This window comes from Vicugna pacos, chromosome 25 (assembly GCF_048564905.1).
Source record: "Vicugna pacos chromosome 25, VicPac4, whole genome shotgun sequence".
NCBI classification, from domain to species: Eukaryota; Metazoa; Chordata; class Mammalia; order Artiodactyla; family Camelidae; genus Vicugna; species Vicugna pacos.
Window position 1 is genome coordinate 31,046,776 of NC_133011.1, and position 17,249 is coordinate 31,064,024.

General features: G+C 43.3%; 1 protein-coding gene across 5 annotated transcripts in view; it reads right to left on the bottom strand.

Annotated features, from left to right (window-relative positions):
• CYRIB (CYFIP related Rac1 interactor B) overlaps nucleotides 1-17,249 on the bottom strand; it is a 137,844-nt gene that overhangs the window by 86,170 nt on the left and 34,425 nt on the right. For 3 of the 5 annotated variants that reach the window (XM_072949709.1, XM_072949708.1, XM_072949718.1), the window contains exon 2: nucleotides 14,870-14,922. The gene's annotated coding sequence lies outside the window, so the exon portion shown is untranslated. Of the gene's footprint in view, nucleotides 1-14,729; nucleotides 14,789-14,869; nucleotides 14,923-17,249 lie in introns of those variants that run through there. The other 2 variants (XM_072949711.1, XM_072949714.1) reach the window with 2 other exon arrangements.

Here is a 17,249-nt window from a genome sequence, read left to right on the forward strand (position 1 = left end):
AGGACTCTGAAGAGTTGCTGCCATCATTAAGTGAAACACACCATTCAGTATGTTGTAAGCACCTAGATGATAGTTCTTGTTGCCTCTGTATCCAGTCTGAGTCCTCAATCTAACATTCAGGGACTTCTCCCAGCTGCTTCCCTCCTCCTCTTCAAGGAATGAATGAATACTGAACCCAGAAACAAAGAGGCACCTTCCCAAATATTTCCACCACAGCCCAGGCTAAGGGCTAAGACTCCCGGGTCATGCCTTACCGAGGAGCATCCATTCAGCGGGTGAATTTAAAGAAGGCAGAAGGGGAAGGGGAAGGAGGCCTGGGAATCCCTGGGCAGCGCTTGAAACCTGCCCATCGTAAAAGAGGACATCAGAGCTGCTACTCAGATAGCACCAGAGTACAAAACCAACAGCTCAAACCCAACACCTAATTCCTGTTATTTAGCAAAACATTAACCAATCTCCCAGGGGCCATTACGTTTTCCTAATGGCCGTATTCCCACAATACGCGTAACACGTTTCTCACAAGTGGCCAGCTCCTGTCCTGGTCTCACCAGCTCTCTGAGGGACCTGCAGGAAGGCAGGAGACTCACTTGCAACTGCTGGTCCTTCTCTGTGTCTCGTATATACTCTCCAGCCTCTTCCCATCGCTGTTTCTTGGCCTCCAGGTTCAAGGGTCACCTCCTCAAAGTGGTCCCCTCATCCTTCCTAAAGTCAACCTTCCCTTCCGTCATTTCCTGGTATGTCACTGGCTTTTTTTCTTTCAAAGCACTTATCACAACTTGCAGTTTTTATTTTTGAGCTTAAAAAATATTTTAAATAAAAAAAAAAAGCCTCTCACTACAATGTCAGCTCAGTGAAAGCAGAGGCCAGGGCTATCCGTCACTGTGCCCACCCAGCTCCTAGCAGACCCTCAATAAATATGTGGAATGACTGGGTTAAAAAAGGGAGGTTCCTGACCCCCTCTACCTTTCTTTCATTCTGATTATACGAAAAATACATGTTGACTGCATAAAAAAAATTTCAAAATACAGATGAACAAAAGGAACAAAATATAAAAACCTATGATCCAACCTCCCACACTATGTGGGCACACTTTCAAATGCTTCTTCTATGTCTCTCACTGTATAAAGATAATGCATATATTTTTATTTTAAAAATGGTTCATAGTCTGAATGGAAATCGGCTATGTTTCATCTCAACAATTTATCTTAATCACCTTTCCTTAAGAAACGTACCTCAGCCACCTTGTTATTAAAGGCTCTAAAATGCGTATGTACTGGGCCATGAGGCGACACCATAAAGTATTTAACAAGTGTCCTGGTTTCTTCAATGTCAATAAAGGTAAAATGTTTTAATCCAGCACTTCCCTCTTGACAAGCTTCCCATTTCCCCTCTCTGTGTTTGTACTGCGTTAGAGCTGTATTTCTACAGAACTGTACTCCCCACCGCCCATTCACCACCTGGAGTTATTAGAGTCCCTGTCAACTGGAGAAGCAAAATTGTTTGCAGCCGGAAAAGCTCAAGTATGACGAAGCCAGGACAACGCTTAGGAGTTCAGTTGGGGAATCTGCCGCTGATACAGGCGACAGAAATAAAGAGCGTGTTTTCTTGCCAGAACATGAACGTGAAAAGAGGAAAAGAAAGACTTCCCGCACGCCTTCACTTCTCCCTCCCAAGCACTGTCCTGAGGCCAAGTTTTTCCCAAGAGGGACAGGCTGGTCCACGGAGTGTACTGATGCTGTAAGCAGGTCTCAGCCCAAAGCCCACAGCCCCATTTCGAGAACAGCTGGCTGCAGAAAAATCTAAGAGGACTTGAGAGGATGTGTGCTCTTTTAGCCTCTGTGCGGCTCAGTAGCCTCTAGGCATTTTCAGCTTTGACAGGCACACCCTCCATGAAAGTCACACCTCCCCCTGCCCACCTGACAAAGCAGAGGGGAAGAGCAGACAGACCCCACTCCAGCAGGACCCCTCAGTATTCCAGGAACCACATGCCCACCACCACTGCAGCTGGGCCAGGAGGGGGTCCCTGAAGGTGACGACGAGACATTATAAAATCAGAAATGGGATGGTGCCAGAGGAATGGGAGGGAGAGGAGGGGCTGGGTGGACGCCCCCACCTGTGACCCAGAAACCCAGACAGAGGTTAATCTGCTGTTCCATCCACTTTATAAGGCACCCCATCGGAGCTGGAGGGAAACTAGCTGGAAAAAAAAAGAATGTCTAATTATGTCAAGGGTCACTAATTTACTGATACCATTGAAAAACGATGTTGTGTGTGTTTTCCAGAAACACCACAGTCAGAGGAAAGAGACACGGGTTTGGTCTGAAATACATAATGACAGAAGGAACTATTACCGCCAACACCTCTGATCAATGGCTTCGTTTCAGCCAGTTTTGAACAAAATGATTTCCACTCATTTTATAATTCAATCCTTATAATGACATCCTAAGGAAGATTTTCTTGCTCCCAGTTTTCAAGTGAGAAAATTCAGGTGAGGTACAAAGAATTTAAGTATTTTGCTAGAGGTCACAAAGCTACTAAGAGATGGAGCCAGGATGAGACCTCCACATTGACATGCATGAGTCACTCTGTCTTGCTTGCTTCCCACCCCTCCTTTCTCTCTACAGGGAGAAAATATTAATCCAATCAGTGCCTAAGCACCATCTAAAACACTAGACTACTCATCTACAAAATGGGCACAACCACCACCTAACTCACTGTTATCATGAGAGTTAACTAAAATAACAGATGGAACATATAAAGTTACTAGTATGCAACCACTTTTTACTCTAAAAAACAGCAGTTCCATACAGTTAAATCTAATAGGTCCACAGTGTTGGTAAACTCTTAAGTGGTAAGAAAAAAATGTACATTACAGATTAGCTTAGTTTGTGAAATGTGCTGCTTTAGTATTGAGACTTAGAAGGCTGTCTGTCACGGTGGCTGAGTGCTCAGAAACAGACTGACAGACATAGAAAACAAACTTACGGCTACCGAGGGAGAAGGGGTGGGGAGGGATAAAATGGGAGTTGGGGATTTGCAGACACTAACTATTACATTTAAACTAGATAAACAACAAGGACCTACTGTGCAGCAGAGGGAACTATACTCAATATCTTGTAATAGCCTACAATGAAAAAGGATATAAAAAGGAATATATCTACATATGTATATTTTATATATATATGTATGTATAACTGAATCACTATGGTGTACACCAGAAACTAACACAATATTGTAAATCTACTATACTTCACTTTTTAAAAAAATTATCCTTATTTGGCCCTTCATTACTCACAAATCTCTTCCAAGGTAGGAAAAAAATGTTAGCAGACATGTGTGCTGAAGGATGAAGAAACAAGTAGAGAACTGAGGGTCTTATAGGACTTGCCAACCATCCTTAAGAGTAGGGAGTGATATCTTTCTTGGTAGTAATACTGAACTACTTACAGAGCCCCTATAAATACTCTTCTCTGCTGTTGTGCCTTCACCCATGCTATTCCCTCTGCTACGCACAGCCTTCCCACCCCTCCCACACTTCCCACCCAAACTACCCACCAAGACTCCAGTCAGGCTTGTCTATGGACATTGGATATGGATTTCAACGTGAATTAGTTCTTGTTTGTAGCTTTTATACACAGCCCAATTTAAACCTGATGGTCCTTCTAGAATATGCCAAAAAAACTATCAATGGCAGCAAGACGCATATGTCCATGCAAACACACACACACACACACACACACACCCCGTGTGTACTCCATTGAGAAAAGTGCTACAAAAACACAAGGTAATGTTTTATTAATTTATTTAACCTGATTCCTTAAAGTGATTTTGATGGATGAATCAACCAGCCCAAGACTAATAGCCTGGTTTACTATATTCATTTCTCTTTCCAAGCCACAAGCCAAAATAAACTCATCCTCAATTTATAACTTTGCAAAATGTTCTTTTGCATATCGACTCCTGAATCTACTGTGGTTGTTAAAAGGATAGTTGCATCCGTCAGGATGAGCCAGGTTATGCTGTGGTAACAAACAACCCCTAAATCTCAACCACGATGATGACCACGGTGGTCACTCTGGGATCAACACGAGGAGCCCAACAACTCCATCTTTCTAGACTTTACCTGACACTCTGAATTAAGCAACTCTGTAGCTGGCATCAGTGTCAAAGATACAACTCCCTCCTTTCCTTCTCCAACCACTTGCAGAGCTGTCTTGCAGGGCTGCCATGCGGATTCGATGTGATTCTCTTTGTTAGACACCCAGGACACTGCCTGGCATACAGGCAGCAGTTGGTAAATGATAATGGTGGCTAGGACCACTATCATTACCATTATCCCTACTCATCTTTAGATGATGATGATGATGTTACCATTATTAATTCTCATAGACCTGTGGTTCCTAAACTAATCTGCACACTGGAAGCACCTGGGGAGCTTAAAAATGACTATTGCTTTTGTCCAAGTCCCAGAATCAGTGAATTAATTCAGCCCAGTGTGTGGCCCTAGGTTTGGAATTTTAGAAGATCGCCAGGCAATTCTAATGTGCAGACAAGTTTGAGAATCACTGTCACAAAGGCAGCAAGACACATATCTATACATACACGTATGTCCGTGCAAACACACACACACACACACACACACAGAAGCTGGCTTGCTCCCAGGTTCCATGAATCCTGCTGCCTTAATGACAGTGGTGGTCATATCACTTGGGTAAGCGACGTTATGCATGGCAACAAATAACCCCTAAATATCAGCCCTAATAACCACAGTAGTCACCCCCCAAGGCCAACTAGATGAGCCCAGCAACCCCGTTTTGCTGGCCTCTACCTGACACTGAAGCCTATGCATTTTACCCTCAGACCTCATCTCCTCTTTAACAAGTCTGCCAGGACCACCCTGAATCAGAACCAAGAAATTATACTGGTGTGAACAGACTGGGAGGAGATCTGGTCAGAGGAGAGCCACTGAAGGCTGTTAGTAACTGAGACTAATACTTCGGTCAACTCTTGATCCCAAGACCCAAACCATAGTAGACAACTTAATAGAAATTTGTATAAGTAAATTAATTATCATCAGTAATAACCTGGGGCGGGGGGGGAAGCAAACACAAGAACTCAAAAAGCACAGCATCTAAGTTGAAAACCTTACGGGTCAAGTTGGCACCAACCACCATTTTGATTTCCCTCTTTCTGTTCATTTCTCCCAAGCTGTAATAACGTCAGCTGGGGTGGAAGTCAGTGACGTCAGGAGATCTATGAACAAAACAAGGGCCTTTCGCCTGGCAGCAAAGCACAAGACACACTGATACAGGCAAGAGTATGGACACAAGGGGGAGGGTATATAGCTCAGTGGCAGAGTGCATACCTAGCATGCACTAGGACCTGGGTTCAATCCCCAGCGCCTCCAAATAAATAAACCTAATTATCTCCCCCTGCAAAATAATAATAATAATTTTTTAAAAAAACGAGTATGAACACAGACATTTTGCCATCAGCACACAAGTGATTTTCTGCAAAGCAGTTCCTGCTCTGTTGGAAGCTATGTCTCTGCAGATCTGGAGAAAACCAGAAAATCCAGCTTGTTTGCCCTTGTTTGGGTGGTGTAATTTAGGAATCGCACTGGCTTTACATATAAACATGCTCCCAAAAAACGTATTCTGTGTTGTGAACCTGTGAGTTAACTTGGGGCCCAGAGGAAAGAAGCATTGTGTGTGATTACATAATAGTTACTCCAGCACTTCAAAATCAAATGGAAGCCTCAGGCAGCAAAGTCAAAAGGAGGGAGAAATGATTTTTGTAAAATTATCTGAATGCAACCATCTCTTCTGATGCATTGTAAGTTGACAATGCTTCTGCTTTTCTCAGAAGCTCATTCAATTATCTGTTGCTTATCTGGACCACGGAGAGGAGTTTTCCTCCCATCTAGAGTTAGTTAAAGAAAAAAAGCACGCAGGATCCCTCTAATAAAAGCCTGAAATGAAAAGCAGTAACTACTCCCAAGGCCCTGCTTATTGTAGAGGAGTCATTAGATGGAGCTTTGTAGGGTCTCTGTTAATGATCTATTTTCTCTACAACTGTCACAAAAAGAGAGGAAGAAATGTGGGATCCACAGCCTCAAAACACCCTGCTCCCCTCCTAGGTGTGCGACTGCTGGCAAGCCACTTACCTTCTCTGAACTTGTTTCTTCATTTGTAAAACAGGAATGCCTACTTGACAGGGGCACTGTAAGAACTGAGAAAACGCGTAATGTGCAAAGCATTCGGCAAATGTAAACGCCCCTTCCTCTGACAGTTGCCAAAGTCTCGGGAAGCCGTCAAGAATGTGAGGTTTTTAAGAGAAGGGACGATGCCTTACTCATTTCCTACACGCTGCCCCTTAGAGATGGTAGTTGCCTCCTCAACAGCTACTCCATTCCTCTCCCACCAAGCAGCATCCTTCATTCGTTCAGACCTCATCTCCAATTCCGGGAGTGGGTCCAGAATGGTCTAAGCTAATCAGTGTTATCCCATTTCCTCTGCCACAATGATTGTTTGAGACACAGAGGTGTGTCCTGAGATGATCCAACCCAAGGAATGCTCAGAAATTCTGTTCAATGGCTCTGGGGAGAGATGGTAGCTCTTTTCACCCTAGATGTGAACAAGCAAGCATGTGGTCTGAGAGGTCCCGGCAGCAGACCACCGCATTGGACAGCTCCCCTCTGTACTTCTTGGAGCATGAGTATTCAATGTGGTGTCTCCTGGTGTTGAACAATACAGAAGCCCTGCTGGCAGCCCTCGCATTATTATGAAAGGAGTCAACCTGAGAACAGAGCCAATAAACAGAAATGCAGAGCCAAGAGAATCACAAAGAACTGAAGCTGGAGCCCTGATCAAAGTGTGCCTGAAACCTACCCTACATCTCCATTTTCTGATTATGCAAACCACTCAGCTGCTTCCACCAATTATCCAATTTGAACTGGGCTTTCTGTTCTTTGCAACTCAAAGCATCCTAACTAATACATCCTTGTGCAAGGCTGAATGATTCACTGAGCAAAGGATTGTGCAGAAACATCATCGCTCTGCCAGTGACTTAATTCAGACTTCAAGTTCCTTGGGAGCAGAAGTCCTCATCGGTCTTGGTCATCCCATAACCCAGGGCCTGAAAGAGTTTCTGGAACTAGACCCTCAATAAATACTTTTAAAAATAAGTGAATGGAATAAAACTTACTAAATCACCAGGAGTTTCAGAACATTTCAGAGCCCCACTCCCCATATGTGTCTCAGAGGAGAATGAAGAGGAAGTTAGTAACATCAAGAGGAAGCTGGAGCCCTCCAGTAGGCCTGAGCTCAAGTCACAGCTCCAAATGAGCCTCAGATTCCTCCCTTGCAAAACGAGGATAATAATACCCATCTTCCTGGGTAAAAGAGAGCCATGTGAAAGCATCTGGGGTAGGCCACATTCAAGAAACATGTACTCCCCTCCTTCTGTTCGGCTAACCCTACTTCATACCGTGGGTTCTGATCTGGAGTTCAGCAGACAGTGTCATCATCTGTACCCAGCGGTGGGCCACACCCCAGATCCCTCAGCAAAGCCAGCCTTGGGAAGGTGAGGAAGGTAACACAAGCCCGGAGCCTCCCATCCTTCAACACAAACCGACTCCCTTTGGGAGAGGGGTCTTGAGCAGAGCACATATAGAAAACTAGGCTGTCCATCTTTCTGGCTTTGGTGCTTCCTTTTGGCTTTGCTGGTTGCTTCCTGAAAGAGGTGTGAGGCCAGTGCAATTGGCAGCACCCCAGATCTGCACATCACTAGAGGCTGTTGATTTAACCATTTACAGTGATGTGGAACTCAGCCAGACTGTCAGCTCCAGGAGGGAGAGGAGCCTTGCCTCATTCCCTGGGCTGCCCCCAGCACCCAGAAAGCACCCAATGAAATATTTCCTAAGTACATGAAGAAAGATAAGTGCGTGGGTAAACAATGAGTGATGAAATCAAGAATCTCAGACTAGAACGATAGTAAAAACTGTTAGTACAGAGACTGCTGGTTATGCAGCAGATAAGTCAAAGAGGGAATGAGAGAGGGCTTCTGAGGCTGAGAGGTGTGGGCTGATTTCTGGTCCGAGAATTCTAGTGCCTACACCTGGGACCTCAGACAAGCTCCTAAACTCTAAGACACAGTTTCCCTCCATGACAAACACAACTATCAAGATTAAATGAAAGAAAAATTAATGCATCTAAATTATAGGGAGAAAAGATTGAGAGAATATACACCAAAATATTAATAGCAATTAGCCCTAAGCAGTTAGATTACGGAAGAAATTTTTATTCTTCTCTCTTTTGTGCATTTCTGGATTTTCTATAATGAACATAAATTGGCGGTCTAATAAAAATAAAATGAAAACAAAAGTAGCATGATGGCAATTAAAGCGTCTAGCCCAGTATCTATGACAAAAAGTAGGAACCCAGCAAATGTCTCATCCCTATGAATGCCCTTCAGCCATTTGGAAACCGCTATCATATGTCTCCTATTTCTTGTTAAGTATCTCAGCTAATTTAATGTCATCCTTACATGACTTGATTTCAAGGCTCTCTTTTATCCCTCCTCTCTGCAAAGGCTCCATCTGTTAAAACCTGACTCCGGGTATTGTATAACCAGCTCACAGAATCAGCAGCAGCTCTTGTGTGCTCATTCAGCTGTTAATTCATTCATTGAGTAAACAATGATTAAAAACCTACTATATCGGACATCCTGGCTTTTGCTTAAGCCCCCCATTCACAAACGGTTCCCAGAGTTTCTTGAGGCCCGTCTGCCTCCCTTCATTCTCAGTCCTGGGCTCTGGCAGGTGCAGACCCTACCCCAGCTTCTTCGGGGGCGGGCATTTGATCCAAGGCGGCCAATCAGAGCACCGCATTCACCTGGCCACAGGGATTGGTTAGAAACAGGCATGGTACCAGGGAAAGACCAATCAGAGACCTTGAGACTCAATTCTGACTTTGTTGAACTGCTGGGAAAGTGGCTGTTTTTTCCTGCTGCTAAAACTGCTCACAGACATCTCGCCACCACAATCCAAAAAGAAATAGTAGGCAGCGCTGAGAGATGGAGAAAAAAACTGTGTAAGCCTTAGCAACTCCATCTAAGCCTCCATGTCTTAAGTTCCATCTCTGGACTTTTCAGCTACATAAACCAGCACATCCCCTTTCTGTGGAAGCCAGTTCAAGGTGGGGTTCTGTTACAATGTCAAAAGAATCCCGAACGATGAAATTTGAAGTGCTGTGACATACACTGCAGGCCGGCTGTGCACTGATGAAGCGAGACGATCCACGCCATCTTCCCTGGCACTCAGGCTGATGCAGAGATGGCTACAAACAATTGCAATTATTTAAAGCCAATAAGATAATTGCACTAATTAAATACTACACAGAGCAATGGGAGCACAAGCCGGAGGAGTCAGAACAGGCCTCACTCAAGCCATAGCATTTCAACCAACTCTGTATCTGCATTCAGGCCATGAAGATAGAATTACTGTTTGGGGGAGTCAAGATAACACTGTTGATACAGTCATCTCACAGCTAAAACCACTACACCCCACACTGCACGCTGGGCAACGATACTTAAAGCGCTGAAGGGCGCACTGTGAATAAGCCCACAAGATAGCAACAGCCAAGAGCAGGGTCAAACATCCCTCCCTGGCAAGAATTTCATCCCAGTGTTAACAGATGATGTGACAGTCTTAAATAATACTCAGGTCACTTTTTGCGATTTTGAGTCTATGAACTTAAGTTTTCGCTCCAGTTTTCCTGCCCATTTGGATTACTGTTGATCAAATCACAAAAACATCATAAGAGCCGCTCTCAAGATGAATAACCTATTTACTGAATTTATTACCAAGTGATAAAAGGAAGAGAGAGAGAGAGCAAGCCTTTGGTTCCATAAAACATTTCATGATGGGTTAGCAATGTGGCTGATGGCGGAAAACAACAAGAGCAACAATAAAAGCACCTCTGGGAACATCTATTTTGCTTAAAAAAAAAAAAGGTCCTGAAGGTCGCTGTTTTTAACAGAGTAGAGCTAGTGTCTCTAAGATCTTTGATGATGCAAACTCAACAGGAGAGTTGTGAAGACAAAATAAGTCAGAAAAGGAGGACGCTGCAGGACAAATTCTCTGTGCCTTTGTTGTTTCTAAACACATCAGCAATTCACTTGGTCCAGGAACACAGCTCTAACTTCCCAGAGCAAAGGCTCTTAGAGTTGGAAAAATTAACACTGACAGAACACTTCCATGTGGTCTCAAGGGAGGTACCAGGGATGAGCGGCAGGAAGGAGAGAGGCTTGAGATGCCATCCAGATAACTGGGATTCCTAAGGAGCAGCTGGCTTTGGCTTCCCTCTGTTCCCAAAGCACTTTTAAGATTGCTCTTGAATTCCACTTCCTTTGTACATAACTTTGCACAAAGACTTTACCTCCCCTCTTCCTGAAAATGGGACTATTGTTTATCACACACTGACCACGCAGCTACCAGGGCCCAGGAAGAGTCAGGCACTGGAGAGACCCACAGCATATGACAACACGGACAACTGCCTGGTGCTTGGCAGGTGCTCAATAAACACTGGGGATTAGCAACCCCATGGAGACCTGCCAATCTCCCCTAAAAACAACAAGGGCTTCCATGTTGAAAGCTCCCAAGGTGAAGTTTTCCGTTAACTAGTTTGTTTTGGGGGGCTGGTTTTTTTTGGGGGGGGTGATTAGGTTTGTTTATTAATTTATTTATTTATTTATTTTAGAGGAGGTACTGGGGATTGAACCCAGGACTTCGTGCATGCTAAACATGCTCTCTACCAGTTGAGCTATACTGTCCCTACTAACTAGTTTGTCTTTTTTACAACAGGAAAAAAAGATGTTTATATTTAAAAATTCAAACAAAACAAAAAAGAATATACAGTAAGGTACCTCTCACCCACCTCAGACCCACCAGTGCCTACGCTTTTCCTTAAGAGTTAACCAGTATCCCCCACAACCACCTTCTTTTTTAGTGTCCTTCCAGCAAAGTTGATCCTAATCAAGCATGTGTGTTGAGGGGGTGGGTTTCCAGAAGCATTAATCTCTCCTTTTTTTTCCCCACACATGGGAACATACGACATACACTTTTCTGCATACTGCTTTTTTTTTTTTAAACTTAAGAGTGTATTCTGGAGATGATTCCTTCTTGGTATCTATGACCTACTATTTTAAACAGTGGCCCAGTATCCTCCTGTAAGGATATACCATAATTCCTTCAATCAACCCTTTCCTGATATACATTTATTTCAGTTGTTACCAGCGTCCTGTTATTACAAACAATGCTGCAATGAACTTACATGACACACATCTTCATATACATGTGTAACTACAGGAAAGATGGGATTTAGAAGATAAAGTCCCTGAAGTGGAATTGCAGGGTCAAAGGGTACCTGCGCTTAAAATGTTGGTAGGTGGTGCTGAGTTGCCTTCAAAGAGGTCAGACTCACTTTTGATCTCATCAATAGTGTAACAAGTGTGCCTATTTCTGCCCCCCACCATATTCACAAAACGTTTTTTGGGGTTTTTTTTAATTCAAGAGAAGAAGAGGGGGTGGGCAAAGCTCCACTCTTGCCCCATAGTCTCATCCTGCCCCTGTGGTATCACACAAAATAGTACTACTTCCAGAAAATTCCATCCCTTGGATGCACAACCCAGAGAACAGAGTATGAAACAGAATGAACATCAGAGCACTGGGGTGCTGGAACCGGCTCAGACCGGCTCAAAAGAGCCAACCATGCACATCTCCTCCCAAGCCTGTGTTCACTGACATCATGTTGGTAGCTGGAAATGGGTCATGGTGGAAGTATTTACACCATAGCAACCAGCAAATGCTACAAATCAAGGTTCCTCCCCACCCCCATCCCCAGGGAGACCTCTGTCAAACATCAATCAGCACACGGATACCTGCTACAGTGGAAACTGAGGCTCTGCCACCCTTGATTGAATATTTCTGCCCTGGATAGCGTCACCAACTCTTGTGATTTGGTCGCAAATTCTTGGAACCTAAAGACTGGAGGAGATCTACAGAGACAGCCAATCATTAGGTCTTTTAATACTGCCTCTCCCCTCTCCCTCTGCTGAGACAGAAGTGGTACCCTCTCCTCCTCTCCTCTCTACCGTTTCCCATCTCTTTATCGCTCAGTGTTCATTCCTGATGATTTTCTACAGTGTAGTAACTGCAAACACAGACTGTAGTCTACACCAGACAGCCTGGGGTCAAACCCCAGCTCCATCATTACCAGCTGTGTGACCTTTAGCAAGTGGCTCAAACCACTATGTCCTGGTTTCTTCGTCTGTAAAAGACAGACGATGATGATACTGCCTTCCTTATAATTTTGATCTGAGGATTAAATGAGTTAATGCAAGGACAGAGAACAGTGTCTGGCACACATTAAGTACTTAACAAAGGTAAACTGTTATTACTGTCTTCCAGTTCACTCATTATCTCTTTCGCTATGTCTAGTCTGTCAGTTAACCCTTTTATTGGATTTTAATTTCAGTAACTATTTTCCATGTGGCTGCTTCTCAAATCAACCTATTCTTTTTCCATCTTTCGTGACATTTTCATATCATCTTTAGTCTTTAATCATTTTTAATGTACTATTTTATAGTCTCTTTAAGATGATTCTATTACTTTCAACTCAAAGCCATTCATTTCCTGAATAGTCCATATGATTTGATTGTGAGCTCATCTTCAGAGGAGGCAGTTCTTTCTGTGGGAGTCCTGTTAGGTCTGGGCTGTTGAAGGCTCCCTGTGGAGTGATTGTGTGTTTGTGCTAGGGATTTCCACGGTAGGCAACCAGTCTTTATGTTAATTTCTCAGCTGGAGGAGGTCTCATCTCTCATGGCAATAACAATATACATTCCTCAACCCCATATGGTACAGCCCAGGTTTTTAATTTCTTGCTGATGACTTTTACCCCACTCAGCACAAGCTTCCTCTCTGTTTCTCCGGAGAGCAGCATTATTCTAGTCCCTTTCTGTGAAGACATGTAATGTTTACAGCCCCCAAGTACTCAATTCCCCCTTGGACCCAGGTCTCATTTCTAGACCCACTGTGGCCTTAAAACTTAACCCCCACACTCTACAGCCTCCACCTGGGTGCAAAAGTCCTATAAGCTGTCATGCCTTCAGCTCATATAACCATTTGGTTTAGATTTCTCTCTTCATCTCTGACACTTGAGGATTTCCCCTTCTAATGAGCTCCCCTAGGTATAGTGTTATATTTCAGCCAACTCTGTTCATATCAGAAGAGACTCACACAAGTCAGTCCACCACGTTGCCGGAAGTGTTCAGGTCACCAGATCTAATACACCCACTTACCCATGCTTGAGTTCTGTCCACATTACAACTGCACCTTGCTCAAGAGTTAGCCTCTAAAGTCTGCATGTAATATGAAAATGGAAAGGGATCAAAATTCCACTTGAAAATCCCATAATAAGGTCTCACCTTGGAGACTGACAGACCATCTCTCATTCAATGGAAAAGTCAGTATTTTCTTTGGCATTAGACTGGTTTTCTTAGGTTGAGCACCAGAAGAAATAACTGGCTTAGGTTTCGGGGCCATGTTGTATGATAATTAAAATCTATAAATGTGAGAAACACACTCGACAGTGCAAGATGCTCATCCTGCAAAAAGCCATCAGAACAAAGACCAACAGAAGGAGCAGCAGATCTGTGTCTCCTATTCAGCTCACTCCAAGAGAGATGCCCGCTGGGTGAAAAGACAGGGTCACCCACGCTACTTAACATGTTGTTTTTATCTCTGTTTTGTTTTTGTGGAGCAAGTATATTTGGATCCAGAGAAGGCAGAAGCAGGAATCTATGATATGACAGACATGCCCTGACTTCTGTAGGTCCGAACTGTGGTTATCACTGGGAGCAGTACTAACTGCAAAGGGACATAAGAGAACTTAAGTGATGGGAATACAGCATATCCCGATCTGAGAGGCAGCTCGGTGGGTGTAACATAGCAAAAATTCATCAACATGCACGATCAAGATGTGTGCACTCTACAGTATGTAAGTTACACCTTTACTAAAATAAAAATTAAAAGCAAGCATGAGAGACTGCTGCAAGACATTCTGCCATTTGGTCTCCACTCTGTGACTAAACCTCTCCATAGGCTGGACGGTCATATGGAGGGAAATGAGGATACCAGGAAGCTTAGGGAGAGAAGAGGCAGAAGAGTAAAGTGCTCTGTCGTAGGACAGAGGACACCCAGGCTCACAGAACGGGCTTCCCTGAGGGACCTTATAAGGTTACAAGGTGACAAGGTTACAGTGGTCAAGAGCACTAGCTTTCAAGCCAGACTGCTGGATAGGAATACTGACTTGACCCCTGCAATGAACCGTCTATCCCCTTACAAGTTCGTATGTTGGAACCTAACCTCTAATATGATGGCATTTGGAGGCAGGCCTTTGGGAGGTGATTAGGTCATGAGGGTGGAGTCTTCATGAATGGGATTAGTGCCCTTATAAAAGAGACCCCAGAGAGCTCCCTCGCCCCTTCCACCACATGAGATTATAGCACAAAGAACCAGATTCGGCTCACCAGACATCGAATCTGCCAGCACCTTGATCCTGGATTTCTCTGCCTGCAGAACGGTGAGAATTAAAAGTTCTACTGTTCATATGCCACCCTGTCTATGGTATCTGTTACAGCAGCCTGCATGGACTAAGACAGCACCTTACCAGTGGAATGAACTTGGGCAAGTTACTTGTCGTCTTCGAACCTCAACTTTCCAGGGGTGTTGCGAAGCTTAAGATAATTCAGATGACGCTCTGAGTTCTGAAGCCAGATGGCCGCAGTCAAATTCAGCTCTGTTACTTACCAACTTGGTAACCTTGAATGAATTGCTTAAACTCCAGGCCTCAGTTTCTTCTCCTGTAAAATAGAGTTACCAAGGATTAAGCAAGTCACAACAGTCCTCAGCATACAAGAAGCCCCCAGTAAAGTCCAAGCACAATTATTTTCTTCTCTACCAGGAATAACAAACCAATACAGCGTTTCTATCCAATAGCATGTCAATCCAGATAGCATCTCTACAGATCGTTACAGTTTGCAGAGCTAGTTTCACAAATGTTTTCCTCATTTAATGTTCTAAATAGTCTTGTGCGTTACAAATAAAGAAATGAAATAAACAACAAGTTTATACTGTATAGCACAGGGAACTCTATTCAACATCTTGTAGTAACGTATGGTGAAAGAGAATATGGAAACGAATAAATGTTCATGTGTGACTGAAGCATTGTGCTGTACACCAGAAACTGACACAACATTGTAAACTGACTATATGTCAATAAAAATGTATACATAAATTAAAAAAACAAATAAAGAAATGGAGAGTTAAAAAAAAGGAAATGGAGATTCAGAGACATTAAGTAACTTGTTGAAGGTTGCACAGCAAGTAAAAAGCATACCCAAATCAAACTCCTCTGACTGAGGCACAGTTTGCATGGGCTGTCTTGTCCCAGGGATAGAGAGGGTGGGGCCAGGCTGTCCTTTCAGACTCAGAATTCTAAGATAAAGGGTGCTGGAACTCTGGGCTACCGCAGCAAGACTTGGTCTCAGCAAAACACTCAACTCGAGTCTGAAATGGTCTTAGTCATTCTACCCCTGAATTACTTCCTGGTTTAGGTTTCTACTCTACAGAGAAAGAAAAACGAACACCACCCTTGTCACCCTCAAAATCTCCTACCGTGACAAAAACTTATGAATCAAAGGGAGTCTTCATAAAAACACAGTTAAACAATATCCCATTCGAGCATTTGGTGGGAAGATGGGAGCAAGGTCTGCAGTGTCTAGGAGCTCCTATTACTGCCTGGAACAGAAAGAGAATGCCTTTTGATGGCCCTTACTTTGATTAAATCTTTAGCTGCCTTAGTGTTTTCTCTTTGCTTTTCATCGGGTGCTGAGACAACCGGAAGCCACTTAACCAGCTTCATTTTATTCACAAAAGGCTTGGGGGCCTGGTCTAATTGTCGTGGGAGAACATTATCAGCCGATCATTTCAACCACTCCTGCTGCTGGGCCAGCAATCCTCTTGTTTGCCAGTACAGGTTTTCTTTTGTTGCCTGAGTGTGGTTTAAAATTCCCTTTTAAATAATAATCACAAAACTGACAAAGAAAAAGGGGGTTTACTTTAAGAACCATCTAAGCATACTTACAAGCTAAGACCTCACACGTGTGCACTGCCCCCTACACTCTGTGTGGGTGCCGGTGCACACACACACACACACACACATGCCCAAAAACATGGCCTAATTCCACCTGCTATGTCTTCCAGCTACATAAAGGTTTTTTTCTTTCTTTCTGATTCTTTGACCAGATTTACAAAACAGAAAATGGGAAGAGCTGTTTGTTCAGTTGGGGAAACGTTTAGGGTCTCAGGCAAAAGTCCTAGAAATTAGACATAAGCATATTAACTCACTCTCACAAAACTCTTTTTTGTTGTTGTTTTACTTTGTTTTAAGAACATGAAGACTAAGCTGGTCCTTGCATCACTTAAACCCAGGAGATAGAGTATGTCGTCCGTAGAAGGAAAGTGGTCACCTCAAAACAAGGGTGACTTTCACTTCCTGTACATGGGCAGAGAGAACCTGGACTATGGCTCTAGAAACTGGATCTGATTTTGTCTCCTCTTTAGACTCCCAGCACTGCCTCTAGTCCCTTTTCAGTCTCCCAGAGCTACATGACTTTGGGCAAGTCACTGAACCACTCTGAGTTCCTGCAGCCTCTGCTGTCAAGTAAGGACACTCATTCATTCAAGAACTATCTACCAAATATTTGTACAATGGAATACTACTCAGCCATGAAAAAGAATAAAATAATGCCATTTGCAGCAACATGGATGGACCTGGAGATCATCATTCTAAGCGAAGTAAGTCAAAGAAAGAAAACATGATATCACTTATCTGTGGAATCCAAAAAAATAAAATAGAATAAAAGACTCAAATAAAAGACTCAAAGAACTTATTTACAAAACAGAAACAGACTCACAGACGTAGAAAATAAACTCATGATTATCAAGGGGGAAAAGGGGTGAGAAGGAATAAATTGGGAGCTCGAGGTTTGCAGATAGTAACTACTATATATAAAATAGATAAATAACAAGTTTCCACTGTACAGCACAGGCAACTATATTCAATATTTTGTAGTAACCTATAATGAAAAAGAATATGAAAAGGAATATGTATATATGTGTATGACTG